This window comes from Lagopus leucura, unplaced genomic scaffold, assembly GCF_019238085.1.
Source record: "Lagopus leucura isolate 7727_CA_CO unplaced genomic scaffold, USGS_WTPT01 Super-Scaffold_73, whole genome shotgun sequence".
Classification (NCBI taxonomy): Eukaryota; Metazoa; Chordata; class Aves; order Galliformes; family Phasianidae; genus Lagopus; species Lagopus leucura.
In genome coordinates, this window is record NW_024962252.1 from 69045407 (window position 1) to 69064750 (window position 19344).

The following is a 19344-nucleotide window of genomic DNA, read 5'->3' on the forward strand; positions in this document are numbered from 1 at the left end:
TGCAGAGCGGACCCGCCTGGCGCCAAATCCTTTCACCGAGCTCGCGAGGGAGACGCGCCTCGCGGGGCCGAGCACGCAGCACTGCCCGCCCCGCCCCCGCGCACGTAGTCCCTCCTCCCCCTCCCCCCCGCTACCGTAACGGCCGCCCGCGCGCGCCCGTACCGTAAATACCCGTCCGAGCGCAGCGCGCCGCGCGGCTCTCGCCGCCTTCAGTCGCGTGGCGGCTCCGCCGGGCCTAGCCGAGTGTAGCCGGCCGTGGCGCAGCCGAGGGACGAGCGCCCCTCGCCCCGCTCCGCGGCCGTACCTGCGCCATGTTGGGCAGGAGGCGGCGGGAATCCGCCGCACGCGCGGTTGGAGGCCCGGCCCCGACACGCCGCGCTGCCGCCTTAACCCGGCCGGGCAACCCGTGCCTGCGTGTAGGCCGCAGCGCGGTACAGCTGCCTCCTCCTCTCACGCTTGGGCCCATCGGGGGTTCGACAGCAAAGACTGCACTTCGAAATAGCTGCCCAGACACAACCTGCTGAAAAGTTACATAAGGACAGCAGTAGGGCCAGACATCCATCTTCCTACAGGCTGCAGCAGTAAGAGGCATGCGTTGACCTGATGTTCAGGCAATGTTTTCAGCAAGCCACTGGGCCAACAAAAGCACTTCAAGCACATTAACTCTTCCACACACAACAAGCACCAGTCTGGAGCTCAGTACAGAGCTAAACAGCTTATGCATGCCCATCTTCCCCTCTGCACAACACTACTTGGATCTCTCCTCAGCCACCAAGTTGTATGGTGGGGATTTAATAATTTATCAATATACACAATTTGATCAAAAGTTACTTGAAAAAAAAATACAACCACGCTAGAGAAGGCTACCAATGAACAGAATGTTCAATGTGCAATTCTTAGGGAGGCTGAAGAAAAAGCTAGTTTTCACTTGCATTTAAAAAGTTCACAAAAGAGGCAAGCCAAACAATGAAGTGTAGCAGAAAGAAGTCCTACTGAAGGCATGCAGGTGCCTTATACAGGTATACAGGTCACATGGCCTTCTGAACTAAAACACTTTACTTATGGGTAGCAAAAGGGAGAAGAGATGAGGAAGTCTCTTTGTTCTAAATGTAAAAGGAAAGTGCTCACACACACACAGAGCTCTGTTTTCAGTCAGGCTGGATTGATTGCTTTTGGAGGAAACATGACTCACTCTGCAAGGTTAGCTCAACCCAACTACACAAAGTCTTGCTGGAACAGAGACAGGAAGAGTTGCCTCATGCAATCTGTCCAGATTATAAGTTTTCCCTAGTATGAATGCAAGTTAGTAGGTTCTATTGCACTCCGCTAGGTTAGAGCCTTTTAAGCAGAGGAAGAAAAGAATAGTGTGCATGAATACCAGAAAGATCAGTGCACAATCAAGCTGAACAGATATAAATCATTACCATTTTCCTTTCTTTGCAAAAGGGCCATCTAAACTTGTCTGAATAACAATTCTGTCAAGATGGGAGTAAAAATAAGAGTCTACCTGGTTAATGCTGCAAGATAATTTCCTACTGAAACTTACAGAATACAGAAAACTGCATTAAATTTAGCCATCATCTATCTGTCCAACATTCAGGTTTCAAGTTTTGAACATAAAAAAAAAAATTAAGAACATACACTGCCAAGTCTTTATGGCTTTCTTTTTTATCTGCATCTCAGAGCCTTACGTTGAAACCTTGATCTGGCCCAGCCAGCCCTTGTCACGTGTTGAATGATGTTTCTAGAAAAGCTCCATTAGAATAGTCTGATAATCCCTCTCACTACAGAAAACTTTATGGATTGGTAGATTGCTTTAAGCCATTTTTAGTGCCTTGAAAAATGCCTTAAATTAGTGCATCTGTGCACATTCACAGCACCTGTTAAAAAATGGCCTTATTCAGAATCATATCAGAGTTGCAGCCTTCACATGTAATCCCATTCCTAAACAATGCCATGCCTGCCTGCTTCAGTAGCATGCTTGAACGGCTTTATACTTCTGTTACCATGGAGAAACAAAACAGCTAACAGCTTTGAGGCACATCAAGAGATAACTTACCCTAAAGCATTCAAACCTGTACATAGAGGTTCAAGTACATAAACTAAAAATAACACCAACCTGAAAAGTGGTGGTTTTGTTGCTTCCAAAGCTGCTAACCACAAATATAGGCTGAACTTTTTAAAAATGTAGATTAATCCACACAACAGTAGCAAAGGTACCATCCAATGACAGTTACACTATCAAACAGTGAGCCATGCGTAGCAGTACCATGTTTTCTGACTACAATATGTTGCTACATGTCATTATAAAAGTAAGAAATCTCAGCTGATATTTCAGATGCCAGGTGATTTAGTTGTGGTAAGAAGAGCAAAGTGTAAAGCTAAGTACTTAAGGTTTTCAGTTTTGTGTACTTTATGACACCTCACAATCTAAAATACAAATTAGTTTTTTTCTCTTTTAAATATTTTTCTAACACATCTGCCTTTGGGAAAACCTCTAAGATATTCACAGAACTCAGAGGGGACATGTGGGCTAAGAAGTTTGCCTCTTCCCTACCCAAAGTTAGAGGAGTAAAAAAATTAAGGGGTTATCGCCTCCTCATTATTGGACCCTCTCTCATTTCAAACAGTAGATCCTTTAACTCAGCATTTCCCAGATCATTCAGATACCACCTACATCAACAATTAGTGTTTGATAATGCAAATTCCTGAAACAAAGTTCCAGAGGAGAACACTTTTACTTCTACGATAGTGATAGCTACATGAAAAATGTAATATTAATGCTGATAACCACAAATATTCCGCCATTAGAGGATTTGGTCTCAAAATATAAAAATCGAATTTTCCCTTTATTTAAGAGAAAAATGACACGTGACATCCACCCATAAGTAAGAGATGCAATTTCTTGCACTTCATTTATTCATCATAAAGCATTTTCTTTGCAACTGTGTTACCTTTTAAGTTTGGAGGGCTAGAAGGTTTCTTCTCTAAATAATTTTCCCCCTGTGAAGTTCAATTTGAGATTCCCATCCTACAGCTCTGTCCTTCAACAAATTGGTTATTCTAATTTATCTAGTTTTTGTACTTCTTCAGATATTACTTAGATTGTCTCCTATGCCCCTTCCTAGCGTTCATTCCGTTATTTACCCTTAGTCCTTCAAAATCCCTCTTCTTCCACTTGCCAAGAGCACAGACAGAGGAATGGCAGTCTTCACAAGGAGTGACAAAAAGAAGAGCAGGCTTTTAAATATGATATGGCAGTCTTGGGACTCCTACCCATCTGGACTTTTCTACACTTGATTTTAGGAATGCATCACATAGGACCTGCTCCTTGCTGAGAGAAGCTTTGTGTTCTGAGGGATATCTACTGCAACTGTACCAGTTGTACCAGCTGCAGTGAGGGTCAGTCGTGTTTAGGCTGGTCCTATGTTGGAGATAATTTCCCATGCAAAATTGCATTGTACAGATCACACTACTCTTAAAATAATGACAATTCCCCATCAATGAGAGAGGCATTTGTACCTTCCCTTGCATCGTCAGTATTGCAGGAAGACCCACACACTTTTCGTTGCCTAGCTATATCTCTTACTGCCTTGCCTTGTCCTTCTCTCATTGTTCTTCTCATGCTTTACCCTACTTCTGACCATCACAATATGTTCCTGGTTTCTTCTGTATGTCCTCAACCCATCTACCCTCAATTAACACTGCCTTCAGAGTTCTGTATTCAACACACCATTACTTTAAAGGAGAATATCATTCTCAAAATACTCTGCTGCCTTTTATGATAGAAAGACTTGCTCCACATGCTCCCTGCTTTCTCTCTTTTAATCTCCTCTCGTGAAAACCTCATTAATCATTATTACAGCCAGCCATAAATTCAGACTTTTTTAAGCACTAATTTGTCACAAGCGGGGTTGCTTGATAAAGAATCAGTTCTGATGATTTCTCAGCCATAAAATACCAGGCTCTATTTATATAGATACATATCTATAGACACTACCAGGAGGACAGGAGCCTGCTTTGAGAAATACCACTATATACTTGCCCTGTTCTCCTTTTCCTTTGGCATTCGCTACCACTGCCAGAATCAGGATGCTGAACTAGACTGGTCTCACCTTGTACTATCTCTAATCTCTTCATGATATTTTAATACCCAATGAGGTCCAAGTAATCTTGGAAACAGAAAGGCCATCTGCCATACTAAGACCTGTTAACTGTACAGGAGCTAGATCCTTATTTCATACCTAAGGATGTTTAATGCCCAATTACAACTAGGGCTAGTAGCTAGCGTTCAAGATGGAAGTTCAAGACTTCAAAATGGAAGTTTCTGGCATTGGCTTGGCTAACCTTTTTCTCCTTGATAGCATCTCTCCTCTTACACTTCTGCATAATGTTCCCCTTCTACCACAATACTCTTTGGGCCTCCAGGTAGTTTCACAGTTAAGGTTCAATTCACAATTGCTTTTTAAGTCCTAACACAATTGTGTTCACTTGTGCTAGGCTTAAATGTGGGTCTGTTTGTGTAACGCTCCAGCAGTCCCACTGAGCACAATGAGGGGCTGCAAAATTGTGCTGGGACCACCAGTTACCCCTCAGTCTTTCCATATATTTACTGTCTACACTCACCCTCCACAGCATGAATCAACAAAGCAAAAAAAGATGGAAGATGGAAGAGAATTAATAGCGATGCTAAACAAGGAATAAGGCTGTGTTTGTAATAAATAATGAGGAAGTACTCCACGGTGTCAGCAGGAATGCTTCACATTGACTAAAGAACCTGAATTTCATGGCATAGGTTAACTCCAGCCCATGTTGTCACCCTTCAGCATTCAAGAATCCCCATACCCTGCAGAAACAAGATTCCCCCTTCCCCATTTTCAGGGAGTAGCTTCTGTTGGTTAAAAAATAAATAAATGAAAATAATTGACCAACAAAACATCAGAAGTCTGATAAACAGCTTCTTAATTTAGAGCATTTTAATAAACACACAGTTTCCAAGCCTTGGAAAAAAAAAAAAAAAGGCTGCATCTTCCAACATAGAGAACAGAAGTCATTTTGGCCTTATTTGGAGTCATTCCAAAACTTACTGACCACGTGCATACCAAGTGTTACATGTGAACTAATTCATAAGGTACGCAACTCAGAAAAGTCATCTGCAGGTTTTTTAGGGTCTGCTTGTAACCTGCCACATACAGACAGTTACTGCAGTGCAGCTATGAATTTGGAAAAATAGATCAACTAAGCCACTCTGAGTCAGACAGTGGAACAGGAGGTAGTTGAGGTCAGCTCCACTGTACCTTCTTGCTCACATACCTGAAGAAATGAATGGTCAGTGTATGTAACTGAAACTGCAGGATCTCAGGAGCAACAACCCTAAGTGGGCCAATTCAGCTGGCAGCCAACAGACCACCTCTTCCTAATGCCACTTGTCTCTTCAACCTAATTTTCATACAGGAGAAACAACCCACACTGAACATTCCAGAGACTTCCTTATTAGGTTTTCCTTCCTTTCTTCTCTCCATCGCTTGTGCGATTTTTTCTTCTTTTAATACACCTTTCTCCCTCCCCAAAAGGTGAACCAGCCAAACACCTTTTGTGGCACCTGAGCCCTGTGAGGTGTCAGGTTATCTATTCTATTTCCAACATACCATTTCAGATATATATATATACACACACACACACACATAACCCACATGAAAACCCTAAAGCGTAAAAGAATATTGTTTGCTGACAAAGGATACTACTACGGTCAAGCCACATACATTAAATCTAAAACAGGCAGAAAGAACAGTAAGCAACCTGTTTTTGAATATTCATTAACCCACGTTTGCAGGCTTTCAATGCCTCACCAACAGGAAGTTCTGTTTTCTTCTTCCTGAAGCTGTTGATTTCTTTGCTTTTAAGTTGAACAGCCTCAGGAGACATATGGGCAGACAGAGGCAGTTTCCCCAGACTTCTCCCCAGAGGTGTTTCCTACATAGGAAACTTGCCTGACTGGGAGAGAGAGAGAGGAAGAAAAAAAAAAAAAAAAAAAAAAAAAAAACAGGAAAAAGAAATAAGTAAATAGATGCTAGGGAGGTTTCTCCTCTCCAGGCACTCATCTGGCATTCCTACAAGATTGATGTTACAAAGTTCTGATGTCTGCTGAAGTAAAAAAGCACCAGAAATTAACTGAGAAAGTGCAAAACTGCCTTTCCCAAGTGTCCTGGCCTCTTGTCTCTCCACTCATACCTTTGGAAGCAGCATCCTGAAGCCTGGCTGCTTGTCTGTTACATAGCCCAGAACCAGCCAGCACAAAAGAATAGAACACTCAGCATAATTGGTGAAAGATGAAAGCAACCTTATCCTTCCCACCCTCTCATCTCCCATCGCAAATGTATTGACTCAGAAAGCAAAACAAACATCACATTATGTATTAGTAAGCAGCACACAAGCATCACTATATTATCGTCAAGAAAGGAAGTATAAGGAAGCAAGATATTAGAATTTGTTTTTTTAAAAGGATTACCTCAGTTTACCTCATTGAAAAATGCTACCTGGGAAGAAAAGCCAGTTTGCATTAGGATAACTTTTCACAGACTGCTCTCTAAATTACTCTGCTAGAGCAAACCTATTCTGCTTTCCTTTATTTTCAAGATAAGGTAAAATAGCATTATTCCATATAACAGACTGGCAGCAACCGAGAGCCTTCTGACCAAACAGTAACAGTACCTGCTATCAAACGGCCCCATGATATTTCCTAGGAAGGCACCCAACCCCTTGTGAGCCCCATCAGACCAAGGAGCACTCCTCCACCCACAGAAAGAAGGAAGGCACTGCCCTGACCTTGCTGCTCCTCAGCCATTGCCCACAGCAGCCCTGAATGACACTCCACACCTGGAGAGCAGCCCTACCACAGGTCTTAGCTGTGTTAGACCAGGGCCAGGTGGCCCCTCAGCAGCTACTTTAAAGGAGAAGAGCTGTGAAGGGAAGAATGAAGGTGTTCTTAGTGGCCTTGTTTTTTTTTTTTTTTTTTTGCTTTTTTTGTTTTGTTTTGTTTTGTTTTTTGTTTTTCATTTGTTTGTTTCTTTGTTCTCAGTAAAGCAGCTAAACCAATAGTTAACAAGCACCTGAACTCTCCAGTTGCAATTTTCTGATGTCAACCAGTAAAGCAAAGTGGCTTTTTTACTAACATCAGACCAACATCCTTTGTGCAGCACCCCAAATTACTACTGTTTACAATTCAAGGCTTTCTATCAGGCAGCTTTTCCTATGTCCTGGGACCCCTGCTACTCTGCTGAGTTCATCAGAGGGTCAGGGCCTAAATGAGATTCTGGATTGTATGAGTTGTTTTTTTGTATGAAAGAGATGCCTGGCAATTGCTCTGTGAGACACGGCATCTGTGCTTGGTCCTGCTGCCCCCCCCCTCCATTCACCAACAGCCAAAATTAACACAAAACCAAGTAAATACCAAGCAAGGTGAGCACAGCGTGCTGGTTGTTGCAAGGAATTGCCTTAGAATTCCTATTAGCATAGACAGGACAGTGTTTCTGCATTAAATAAGGGCTGGTTGCTAAGTGACAACAGTGTGCTTGTCTATCCTAACATTTACAAACTCAAAACTTAAAACTAAAAGGAAAAATAGAAAGGAAAAAAGCACAGATGCAGCTCTTGCACCTTCAAAACAGAAAAAGAAATCTGGATGTCCACAAATAATCTAGATTTTTTTTAAAATTGCCATTGTATTTTGCATAGAAAAGGTTCAGCTAGTTTAGCTATGGGCAGCACTGTGACATTCTAATATACTGACACAAAAAAGGCAGTTAAAAGCAATACATAGAAAACCCACATGAAAGTCTTGAAAAAGAAGCAACTACATAAGGAAATAATTAATGTTATAACTTATCAGCTTTAAATGATACGAATGCCCAATGTTCAGATGGCAAGTCTTTAGATGAATGCTTAAAATCAACTGTTTCTCCTAATCCTCTATTTCTCTCACGGTAGGGAGGGAGAAGCTGGACTCATCACAAAAGCCAACAGGTTTTTTAACTCCATAGTAACCAGCCTTAGCGATCCCTATCCAAATTCCTGGGCTAGACAATACCAGTGCTTGTGCTTAACACCATGCTTTAGCAACCAGGAATAAATCAGAAACCAGCTTTAGGAAATTTAGTCTATTGTTTATTTGAACAGCCCTTATTATGAGGAGATGTTTCTGTTAGCATTTACTTTTGTTATTCTTTCGTTCTTTCACTTTCCTTTCCACTCTCTCCCCACTCCCTAATTTTTTTTTTTTTCACTCTGCACTTTTTGTTTACTGGTTATAACTTTCTCTATATTCCTACCCCCATTTGTATTTCAAATACTTCCATATACTTCAAATACTTCAAGTTTATAATATTCCCACAGAATTTCACTCTGCTGAAAAGCTTGGCTTGAACCTGACACACACACATTGTGGATCACAGAGTGTGGCAGACCACTTGAGTGAAATAAGTTGTAGATCTCAGTCTTCTTCCAAGTTAACAAGGGCTGCTTTGGAGAACTACTCCACATAACCCCCAAACTGACAGCCAGAGGGTAAAGTGAAAGTGGGTCCTAATTCTCTTTCCACTTTTTTGGAGGGGCTGTAAACAGGTAACATCCACAGAAGACAATACAGAGATGAAAACTGTGTAACACTGAAAATCATAGAATCACAGCATCATAGAACCATAGAACTGCACGATGCCTCAGGTTGGAAGGGACCTTAAAGATCTTCTAGTTCTAGTGTAATTATAAAGGAAAAGTATTTTCTTTCAGTTTTTTCACAGTCTGATGTTTTATCTGAATTGGAAATTGCATCTCATTTCTGTCTTCTTTTCCATTTTTTCCCTCCCTTTTCTAAGTCTTCACTGTGGCTGCATCTGCTGAAAGTGGGGGTGGAGAGAAGGAGAAGTGTGATTTACACTGGTGTAGGTTGGTACTGAATTCACTGGTATTACTTGTGTGAGGTGAAGCTAAGCTTACATATATGCTTCATGGCTAGGACTGGGATTTTATGCTTCATGCCCCAAGACTGGGATTTTTCCATTAGCAATTTAGGTTTGCTAGTATTTTCTATCACTCTTCAGGTGTTTCCCTCCCCCCCTTCCCTCCCCTCTTTTTTTTTTCCCCAAAACATAAATCTCCTTTTTATATGATGCTAATAAATGCAACTTTTCTAATTATCTATAATCAATTTTTCTTTCATTCTTTTGGATGCTTTTCTGTTCAAGCATTTGATTGCTTTCTCACTTCTGTTCCTCATTTTTGTTCTATTTTGAAATCCTCTTGTGTAGGTTTCATTCTAATTCTTCTTCTAACAGTTAACTCACAGATCTTTCCTCTTCCCAGTGCATATCGTCTGTCTTTCTCAACGGGTAACATATATTCTCTCTCTCCAGCTTCCAGATATTAGCACATTTATTCTTGATTTTCAAGTGACAACAGAAGTGATTAATTTCATGCAATTAGTTGTGATCAAAAAGGAACCTTACAAGCAAGGATTGTCTCTGAAAACTCATGCTTAACATAAAATTATCTCTTATCTGCTGCAATCTACTAGATTATTGAAGATGTTGTTGGGCGGATGGAGATAACTGTCATAAAAACAGAATGCATCTTCCCAAAATCAAGAACCATAGAACTGCTGTTGGTGGCACTGGCTCTTTCATAACCAGTCATGTCTTATGCAGATTGAAATGCCAGGTTTGAGGCTTTGAGTGATCTGTGAGTTTATGGAGAAGATTGCGGGGTTTTTTGTTTGTTTGTTTGTTTTTCCTCATTGCAAATTTGATATTATTGAAGATCATCCCTGCTGAGAAAAATGAGATGAGTATTTACTTCTTCTAAAGTCTGGAATCAGAGATTCTCTTCTGTATTTCTCATTTCTCAAGTCTATGGGGAAGACAATAGCTCTAGGCTGATAACTTTATGCATTCATATTTTATGACAATGAATGTAAGTTGGAAAGGGATAAAAACAGAGCTCTAGAAAGCAGCTTATTCCTTCTATTGTTGAAGCAAAGTAATGCCACAAAGACAGAAAACCTCCTGTTGACCTGTCTGGGACTGTACTATTTACTGAAGAAGTCTTCAGTCACTCTGGAAACCAGATTACTGAAAACATGCTGAAAATTTTGGCTGCTAGAGTTGTTTAGGAGAACATGAGATTCTCAGACTTCTAAAATTTTAGATCAGAAAAATTATGTGGATCTCCATGGCTACCAGATCAGTCTGAGAGCATCCTAGAAGGTTTCTGGTAGCCATTTTGGAAAGTTTCATATATAAACTGCATAGCCGTGCTGGTTTACCTGTGAGACCCAGGCTGTATATATGTGACCAGCAGTCAAAATGGAGGACATTACTGTATCACCTTGTTCTTTCACCTTGTTGAACCTGCTGATGGCAGAGTTAAAGATCGCCGAGATGGCCCATTAGTGTTTTGTGACCTGGGAATCATGGCCTTGTCTACATCTTTGTGCAATATAGACTTCTAGCATGCAACTATTTCACTATGGGGAAGTGGAGCAGTGCCATCAAAGGGCAGGCACCAAGCATGTGTCTGCTTTCAGGGTCATCTTTGAATCTGTGTGGAAGCAGAGGACAGAAAATGATAAGCTCTTCAAAAGGCTCAGCACCTGGGTGTGTTGTCTGCCCTAGATCCCACATTGCTCACATATGCCTCCCTTTGTGCTACGTGCTCTACATTTTCTTGTTTCTTTGGCTACAAATTAACTTCAGCTTCACTTATTGAATAATTAATCTTATTTCTCTTTTCAATCATGTACCTTCAACATGTCTTCGATGTTCCACACTATGTCTGAAGACACATAACACTTGCAAAGAGGGTGGAGAGAGGTACAAATGCTAACAAATGCTATGTATTATACAATATACAGTGCTAACACTACTTATCCAGCCCATGTGCAATAGTAATATATATATATTTTAAGATGACAAATGTAATTTTTTGAGGTTTGATCTTAGTCCTGTAAATAATTACAGATAGAAAGTCACTTACATGTGTTAGTGTTAGAAAAACGAGGGTTAAAAGACTTACCTGGGGTCACAGCTGAGGTCTAGTAACAGAGACAGCACTTAATAATTTAAGTGACAAACTCTGTCTACTTTAGCTACAGTAGTAGAAGAGCTTATTGTTCCAGCAGTTGCAGTACTTGAGAAGTGACAAAATGGGACGTGTGAGCACTCCTGGGTCACAGATTAGTTTATCAATCTAAAGGATCAACTATGCTGTGCTTTGCAGAACAGCCGGGGTGAAGTGAAAAAAGGTAGAAGGATGTGTACCCAGGGCATCCACAGCCATTCCAACCTGATTCTTCTAATACAGAGGGAGAGATGGCCAAGCTCTGCTTCATAATACAGATGGCAGCTGGCCAAGCTTTGGTTCAAATCACTGCAGCAAGTTTGGTCCTCAGGCTTCCAGATGTGTTCCAGAACTACGCTCCCTCTCAGGTTCCACGCTTGGCTGAACCTATGCTGGCAGTAACTATACATCTCAAGGTAGTGATGATGGCCACTGCAACATCAATAAAAATTGCTGTATCACAGGAGGATATATAAAACAGAGAAAATATATGTTCTGATTATATACTGCCGTGAGCAATTCTAAGAAAATTCTAAGAAAATTATTCAGTGAATACACTCACACTGCAAATGATGCCACTTTTATATTTATTTACATTTTAACCTATTCTTGATGGTAAACCATGGTGCTAATGACATAAAACTGGGAAGAGGTCACTGGTGTAGGGCTTACTGATCCTCAGTTTAAGATGGATTATTAAACTTTCCACTTTGTAAATTTCAGTTAGCAGCTGAACTTAAAGTTAAAACTTGTGCATAGTAGTAGCTCATTTGCACTGATCTGCATGATCTTAGGCAGAACTTCCTTATGTGAGCAGGTGATTGATCACAGCTATCATAATGTTGCAAATCTTTACATTTTGGAGTAATCATACACACTGACAGTCACTATGCCTGTTTAGCAACAGTGGCTTACGCAGCTGTCTCGCCCTGCATTCTGTGCAAGTATTTATGTGGCCATTCAGCAAATGAGAACTCATCTCATGGAGAAATAACCCATTAGTATTTTGTTGTCTATTGTTTTTCCTGAGTTATTTTTCAGGTTGTTTCTAATTTCCCTGATGTGGTTCACTGCACTGCCCCATAACTGCTGAAGTGATGCAACACTGAATGTCCAATCCTAAGCAAATTTAAATGGCTTTATCAGGATATTTAAGTGTCTCTTACTGTTAACTCTCCATTATTTGTATTTATCTGCTGTATCTCGTAGAATCAGTTCCATCTGTTGCAGTTTCTCTTGTTCCTCAGGGCTCTGAGGGTAATAACTGCTCGTCATACTGTCCCTAAAGGTTAATGTCCTTATTGTATCTTCCTTTGCAATCATGCACCTCTACCTTGCAGGTACCAACTAGCCATTTCACTTCAATGGTCCAAATGTTTTAACATAATGACATAATTAATTTGTTTGAAAGCAATTGCCACACTATGTTTCAGAGCTCAAAAAGGTTCAAATGTCCAAAAGCAACTTTATTTTTTTCTCCTAGTCTAATAAATGATGATGCCTGCATTTTCTTCCTCTGTGGATCTCTATGTACACAGCATGACTGATGTAAGCTCAGGATTCCTGCACCTGAGTTAGAAGAAAGCCAGCAATGGATCAAAAGCTCCTTCCACCAACTGATGAACGATTGTGTCCAAAGGCCCAGGACAGTGCTTGGTGGCAGGCATGAAATAACCTCAGCCTCAGTCAGTTTTTCATACACTACCCCTTCTGCTTCTATGGCCAGGCTACCACAACAACAGAAAAGGGTATTTTTTTAGCTGAATCAGTTTCCGACTCAGGCCCTATGATGGCCATGCCCTGGAGCATAGCAGATTGCACAGTCCAAAACAGATGATGCCTCTGCTTGCCCTAGCACAGTGCCACTAAGAGTTCCTGGCCAACCCTAAGCATTTGTTATTTCTCTCAGCTTGAGCTACTGTGTTTAAGCGGCTCAGTAGACAAAGGCTTTTTATTTCTAGATTAATGATATATCTAAATAGCTATAATGACAAGAATAAAAACTGGAAAAACAGTTTTCCTGTTCCCTAGGATGAAGAATACAGCAAAATGTCAATTCTTCCTAGTAAAATTGGCTGAACTTCAGCTTGTGACAGTATTGCAGTCTATTGTGGTATGACTATTTTACATTCATAGCCAGCACGCAAAGTCTCTGAGCACAGATTAGATTTTCATTAATATAGTTATATATCTCTTGGCCACAGTGCATCAAACCCCTGTTACTCACAAGGGAATCAAATTGGAGTTCAATTTCTTTCTTATTCTAAAGATAGAGATAATATTCATTAGAAGTGTCTTAGTTGTGTTCTATTTTTTCCCTCCTGTAAAACAGGCACAAAGTGTACTTTTATTTTGAACTGACACATCTTACAATTGAAAGTCTATACAGAAAAGTTTACAAAACATATTCTGTGCAGTAAGTACTTCTAGTTAAGTTGGAGTTAACATCATTTAAATATGGAAATGAGTTAATCCCTGCAAAGTGAAGGCTTATTTTTAAGTAATAAGAAAATGTCAGGAATCTGGAACAATTGAGCTAACCATGCAATTAGCCCTCTGAATTAAAAAAAAAAGACAATTGCTAAGATGAATGAGCATTGAGATGATGCTTATTCTATGAAATTAGACTTAATCTTGTGCCATTTATTTCGATAGAGATGAATAAATTGTGAATCAAATTAAAAACAATCCCAGAGACCTCAGCCTTATTCCCAAATTCTGAAGTTGGTATGAGCAGGTAGAGGGGCAGATTTATGAAGTGAAATCCTAAGCACATTTAGTTATTGCCACGTGTTACAATTTTCTCCCTTACTCTCCTGCTGTAGACTTAAAAGAATAATGCTACATCAGTTCTCAATACATTATCTTCACAAGCAGATGGGCTAGATTTTTCTTTTTTTTAATGAAAACTTGCATTCTGAAGAATACAGAAAAATGTTAAGTGCTTAAATTGATGGGCCTTCTTATATTAATTTTTATTACTACTAACCTAGGGAGTACAGCAATATCTCCCTGCCTACATAATCTTAGTAAAAGATCTAAAAAACAGTAGTTCTACTACCTATATGCTTGGAAGATTTTGTATCATCTCAATCAAGTGCTATGCTCATTTAGACGTGTAACCTAAGTTCTTTCTCTGAAAGCTGTGTTGTGGCTGATGGCTTTGCAAAATATACATTGGGCCTATTTACACAAGCAATGGCCTTTACATCCTTAAATTGAATGTTATCATATAACAAACAATGAAATCAATCTTTTAAAAAGATTGTATTCAAAGTATTGATAATGTAATCATAACTGCAGTGTTCAATATGCTCATTCGATTATGATTCTTCAAATGTCAGCCAGAAACCTGTGATTTTCTCTTTTTCTCATATATTTCTATTTTTACACAGCTTCTAGAAGACTGCATTATTAGAGGGCCTCCCTTAAATATGACATTATAATCAAAGAATGTCTCTCCTGTAAGTACAGAAAACCAAGCTTCCTAGGTCAGATCAAAGGACCTTATCTTTGAGTATTTCTCTATGTAGTGAACAAGACAAATGGCTAACTTGAATAATCTTTCTCAGCCTCCTATGAGTGGCTCAAAGACTTCCTGAGCTATGGGTATATTAATATGTTAATATATTCATATATTAATTTATTTTTTTCTTCCTAATAACGTTAATTTATTGATTTAATAGTCTTTTATCTGAGAATGTTTTGGTAGGGCATTGAATCACAGAATTACCAAGGTTGGAAAAGACCTTCAAGATCATCCAGTCCAACCACCCACCAATCACCAATAGTACTCACTAAACCATATCCGTAAACACAAAAGCCAACCATTCCTTGAACACTTCCAGGGTCGGTGACTCCACCACCTCCCTGGGCAGCTCATTCAGTACTTGACCACTCTTTCAGAAAAGTAGTACTAACATGCAGCCCAAATGTGAAGGAGTCTGTCAAAAGAAACAAATGAAAATCAGTGTTTGTTTTCATTCAGGGTTACCACTGCTCTTACTTTTGTCTCCCATAGTCCCACTGACCAAATCTTGCTGCTTTGAAAGTCATGTCTCCTCATTCTGCTAGCTGGCACCTTCTAGGCTCCAGGGGAATGCAAGTGTCTTGCAAGGTCTCCAGTGGAGGAAGATGGTTTACTTCACCAGTATAAGGCCCTTGAACTTGTTTCAGTGTTCAGAGGCAAGCCACTGATGAGCATGGAGCATGGGGAGAAGTACTCATGGCAACCTGTGTTGCTAGACAGATGGATTATTTACTGTGTTTTGTTCCTGCTACAGTGTTCTCAGAGATCCTGGCTCCATTTCTAGATAGAATCAATGGTAATGAAGACTGAAGGTTAAAATATATGGATCTCTAAGGCCATTTCTGCTCCTGGGTGGGATGGGGAACAGCAACCTTGCACTTGCATATAAAAGTGAGAGTTTTTTCTGCTGCAACTCCTCAGGCACAGTCCCAGGGGCTAAGCACTGTCAGTAGTTTCTTGCCATTGAGGAATATTGCTGAAAAATGCACGTTCACCCACTTTTCCCCAAATGCAGCTTTCCAGAAACTGGCAAGTGGTATTTGCCAGGACAGTTGATGATGATGCCATACAGTGGAATGATTTCAGATGCTGCCACTACAAGCAGATTTTGAACCTAAATTTCCCTTCCTTCCAAGTTTTAGACTTAGCAAAAAATGGAACTTACTAGCTCCAAAACAACAATTTACCCTTGCTGCCCTCATCCCTATTTCTCTCTCACTTCTAATTGCATGATTCAACTTCCTGCTTGTGCCAGTTCAGATGCTTGACAGACCCTAGTGCCAAATTTCTTAACATGGCAGAAGCCTATTCACTTTTTGATGGATTGTTCTTCTACTACTTCAGTGACTCACACTTACTCTCAAGGAATGGCACAGCCAGCATGAGGTAGAAGATTGTGTAGCCACCAGTAAAGAAAGAAGGACAAAAACTGAAGAAACAGCTGGATCCTCCCCTTTTCAGCACCAATGCACTCTCCATGTCCCATGGAATCATATATTTTGATGTAGTATTTAAAAGATCAGATTTTGGGCAAACCTTTGAGTAAAGAAGACAGAAGAGAAGTTGCAAGGAACAAGGTAGCTGCTCTTAGTGTCATCTACCCAAAATTTGAAAAGAGATGCAGCTTAGGCAAGGCATGGTGGAGTCTTTTTCTCATTTTTATTGGCTTGCTGTGTATAATTTGGGTGAGCAGATGTGCTTAGATAATACTTTTAAAGAAGTTGTTTCCAAATCACTCAAATCAGCAGCTGACCCCAGAGAAAGAGAAGAATGGTAAAGTCAAATGAGATTGAGTCATTCATACTGTTTGGGTGAAAAATGGTTCTGCAACACAGAACCTGATTGGTAGGGCTGTACACTTTTAGCTACAAAGGAGTTAAAAGCAGACTCATGTCATGGAATCATAGCCTTTAATTACTTTATCTGTGAAGAGCAAGCAAATACACTTATTTATGTCTTCATTTTCATGGTCCCATGGACCCACAGAGAGAGTTCCACAGTGAAGGTCTTCAGCAAGTGGTCAGAGCAAAGATGTGCCCAAACGCTACAGACCTGAAACATGGGGGCAGTGATTTGTGGGACATTACCATCACTCCTTCAATTTCTCTATTTTTTATGTCACTTCTCCCATTTTAGAGATACTTTTATGCTGAGCAAAATTACGCATGGAAAATATACAAAACGAGAGATAAGTCTGTGATAGCTGAGAGGAATATATGTAATTAAAATACAGAGGCAAAGGTACCTTACCTCTATTAGATGTCAGTGGATTCAGGCTTTAAATCAACACTTGTTCTGTACATATTTTTTCCCTGAGATATTTTTTGACATTTTTAAAATGAAAAATTACAAGCTTAAAAGGGTATGTTCTCTTCAGAGGAGCTCTTTAAGGATCTTGCATGCAGCAGCTGATATTTCAAGCTGTTGAATTAGTAGTTCTGGGTTTCCTTTTGTACTTGCCTGTGCCAAATGCGATTAGTTGTTTCAGCCCACTCATACCCTTGGTTTGAGATGTCTGTGCATTAAGTTAGAAGGGAAATAGTCATGTGGTTCAGGTCCAATATTTGATCTGCATTATAATTGTTAACATTTCTTTCCTACATGTTGCCAGGAGATTTTAAAGTGGTGAGTTCTCATTTTGAAGTGCTTTCTCATTCTGTATTTTATTCTGTTCCTGCAGACAGACAAGACACCGAAACCCTGTATGTCAGGAACTGGGGGAAGAAAGAGAAACAGGTGCTGACATTTGGCTGCAAACTGTTCAAAGCAAAAGGAAACTTCAGGTTGGAGCAGGAGATGCCAACTTACAGTAATTGTCCTGAGTGGAATCTCAATAACATGGGCAAGAGATTGTGAAATACTGTTTGCTGAAATTAATAATAGCTGCAGGTGACAAAAGATTTTGCACCTAGGCTAAGGGTGCCAAACTTACAGAAAAAAATATCCAGGATTTCACCAGTACTATTATATGCTTGGAATAATGTTCTCCCAAATGAGCTATTGTGGCAGCTAATGAGGGCCTGAGTCAGCTGCTACAGCAGGTCCAAGTATGGCAAACACAACATGTAGTACCTGTTGCAGACTTCACAATTTCCCCTTTCTTTCTGGATTTTACACATTATTGTTCAATTACCATAACTCTTGGAGGAAACTGAGATAAGTGTGTGTCAGATATAGTGTGTGAGGAAAGCTGAGCCCAAATACTGCTGAGATTGCTGGGAAGATGTGAAAATAAAGTGGCCTGAGTGGAATGACTGTCTTACCACTTCATGTTCACAATGGCTCAGATCTACACAAAAACTGCTGTAGAAACACAAGATTCTCAAATTTCCACAGCAAGCAATGTTGTCCTTATTTTGGGCATGGGCTGAGCATGAAAATCTGAATGAGTGGGAAAGCATTTTTTAAAGCATTCATTAGGGGTATCTGGTAAACACTTTAACTCAGCATTTGTAAAATGGCTCTGAACATCTTGTGATGAATCAGGTGATCTGGAAAATGACATAGGGAATATAATCCTTGGGCACTATACTTAAGAACAAGAAATTTCACACTGAGAAGCTGAGAGAAGTAATGAAAAAGCTCTGTGCTCATCAAACCATGTATTTTGTTCTTCGGTTTCAAATACACAGCTGATCTGCCACAACAGATCAACAACCACCAAAGATGAAGGTTTTGTATTTGGAGACATTGAGGGAACAAGAAATGGGACTGCATCACACTGAAAGATAACGGCCTTTCCTTCTGTTTCTGCTACATTCTCTAGATTTGGCTTTTGCACTGTTCTCATTGAAACTTCTGTTATCTACTTGAGAGGAAACAAATCCATGTTACTCATGTAGTCAAAACACGTATTTTGAAGTATTCGGTTACTTTAACAAACTGGTAAAATCTATAGGTAACCATTCGGAGGGATCAGCTTTGTTAGAGAGCATGATTAGCTGTTTTCCCAACAGACTAACACTTTACATTCTCTTGGGTATATATTATACCCTCTTTACTCTGAGCTACGTTCAATAAAAACAGAAATATGTGTTTGAAAGGCATTGTTGATTGCTATTTCCTGCAAATAGCAAATGTTATAAGTAAGTGATTTTGTAGAGCAAAGAAGCCCTATTTCTGTTCAACACTGGTGGGATTTTTTTTGTATTCCAGGCTTCCACGAATAGTTAACATCTCGTGTTTGTTCGGGAAGTATGTCTGAGCATTTGAAGAGGCATTCTCCAGATAAGGTTTGCAATATTTTAACATTTCACAAATAATACCAACTGTGGGGAAGACAGTGCTTTGGTTGTAGGAAATTCCTTTAAAAAAAAAAAAAATTAGTTCCTATGAATATATGGTTGCATCTTACTGGAATGTTCATATTTGTATTTTCCCCACTTCCACAATCATTTGGTCGGAAGAACTGCACATTGCAAGTACGTCTGCTAAAATACACAGCTATATTTAAACCGTGTTTCATTTAATATCACTGAGAATATTTTAGCTGCTTCAGAGCGACGATATTTAGGATAACATGTTCTTTCACTTTCTAAAGCTGAGATGGAGAAATCTCTGCAATTGCTGGGAAGACTGTTTATTAAAAAAAAAAAAAAAAAGGAACATTGTGAAACGGCAGATTTCTGGGACTCGTCCAAGTCTCCCGGCCAGGACGGCGGTGCTCGTGCCTGCCGCTGCCACATGCGCCAGGTGTGACTTCAGTG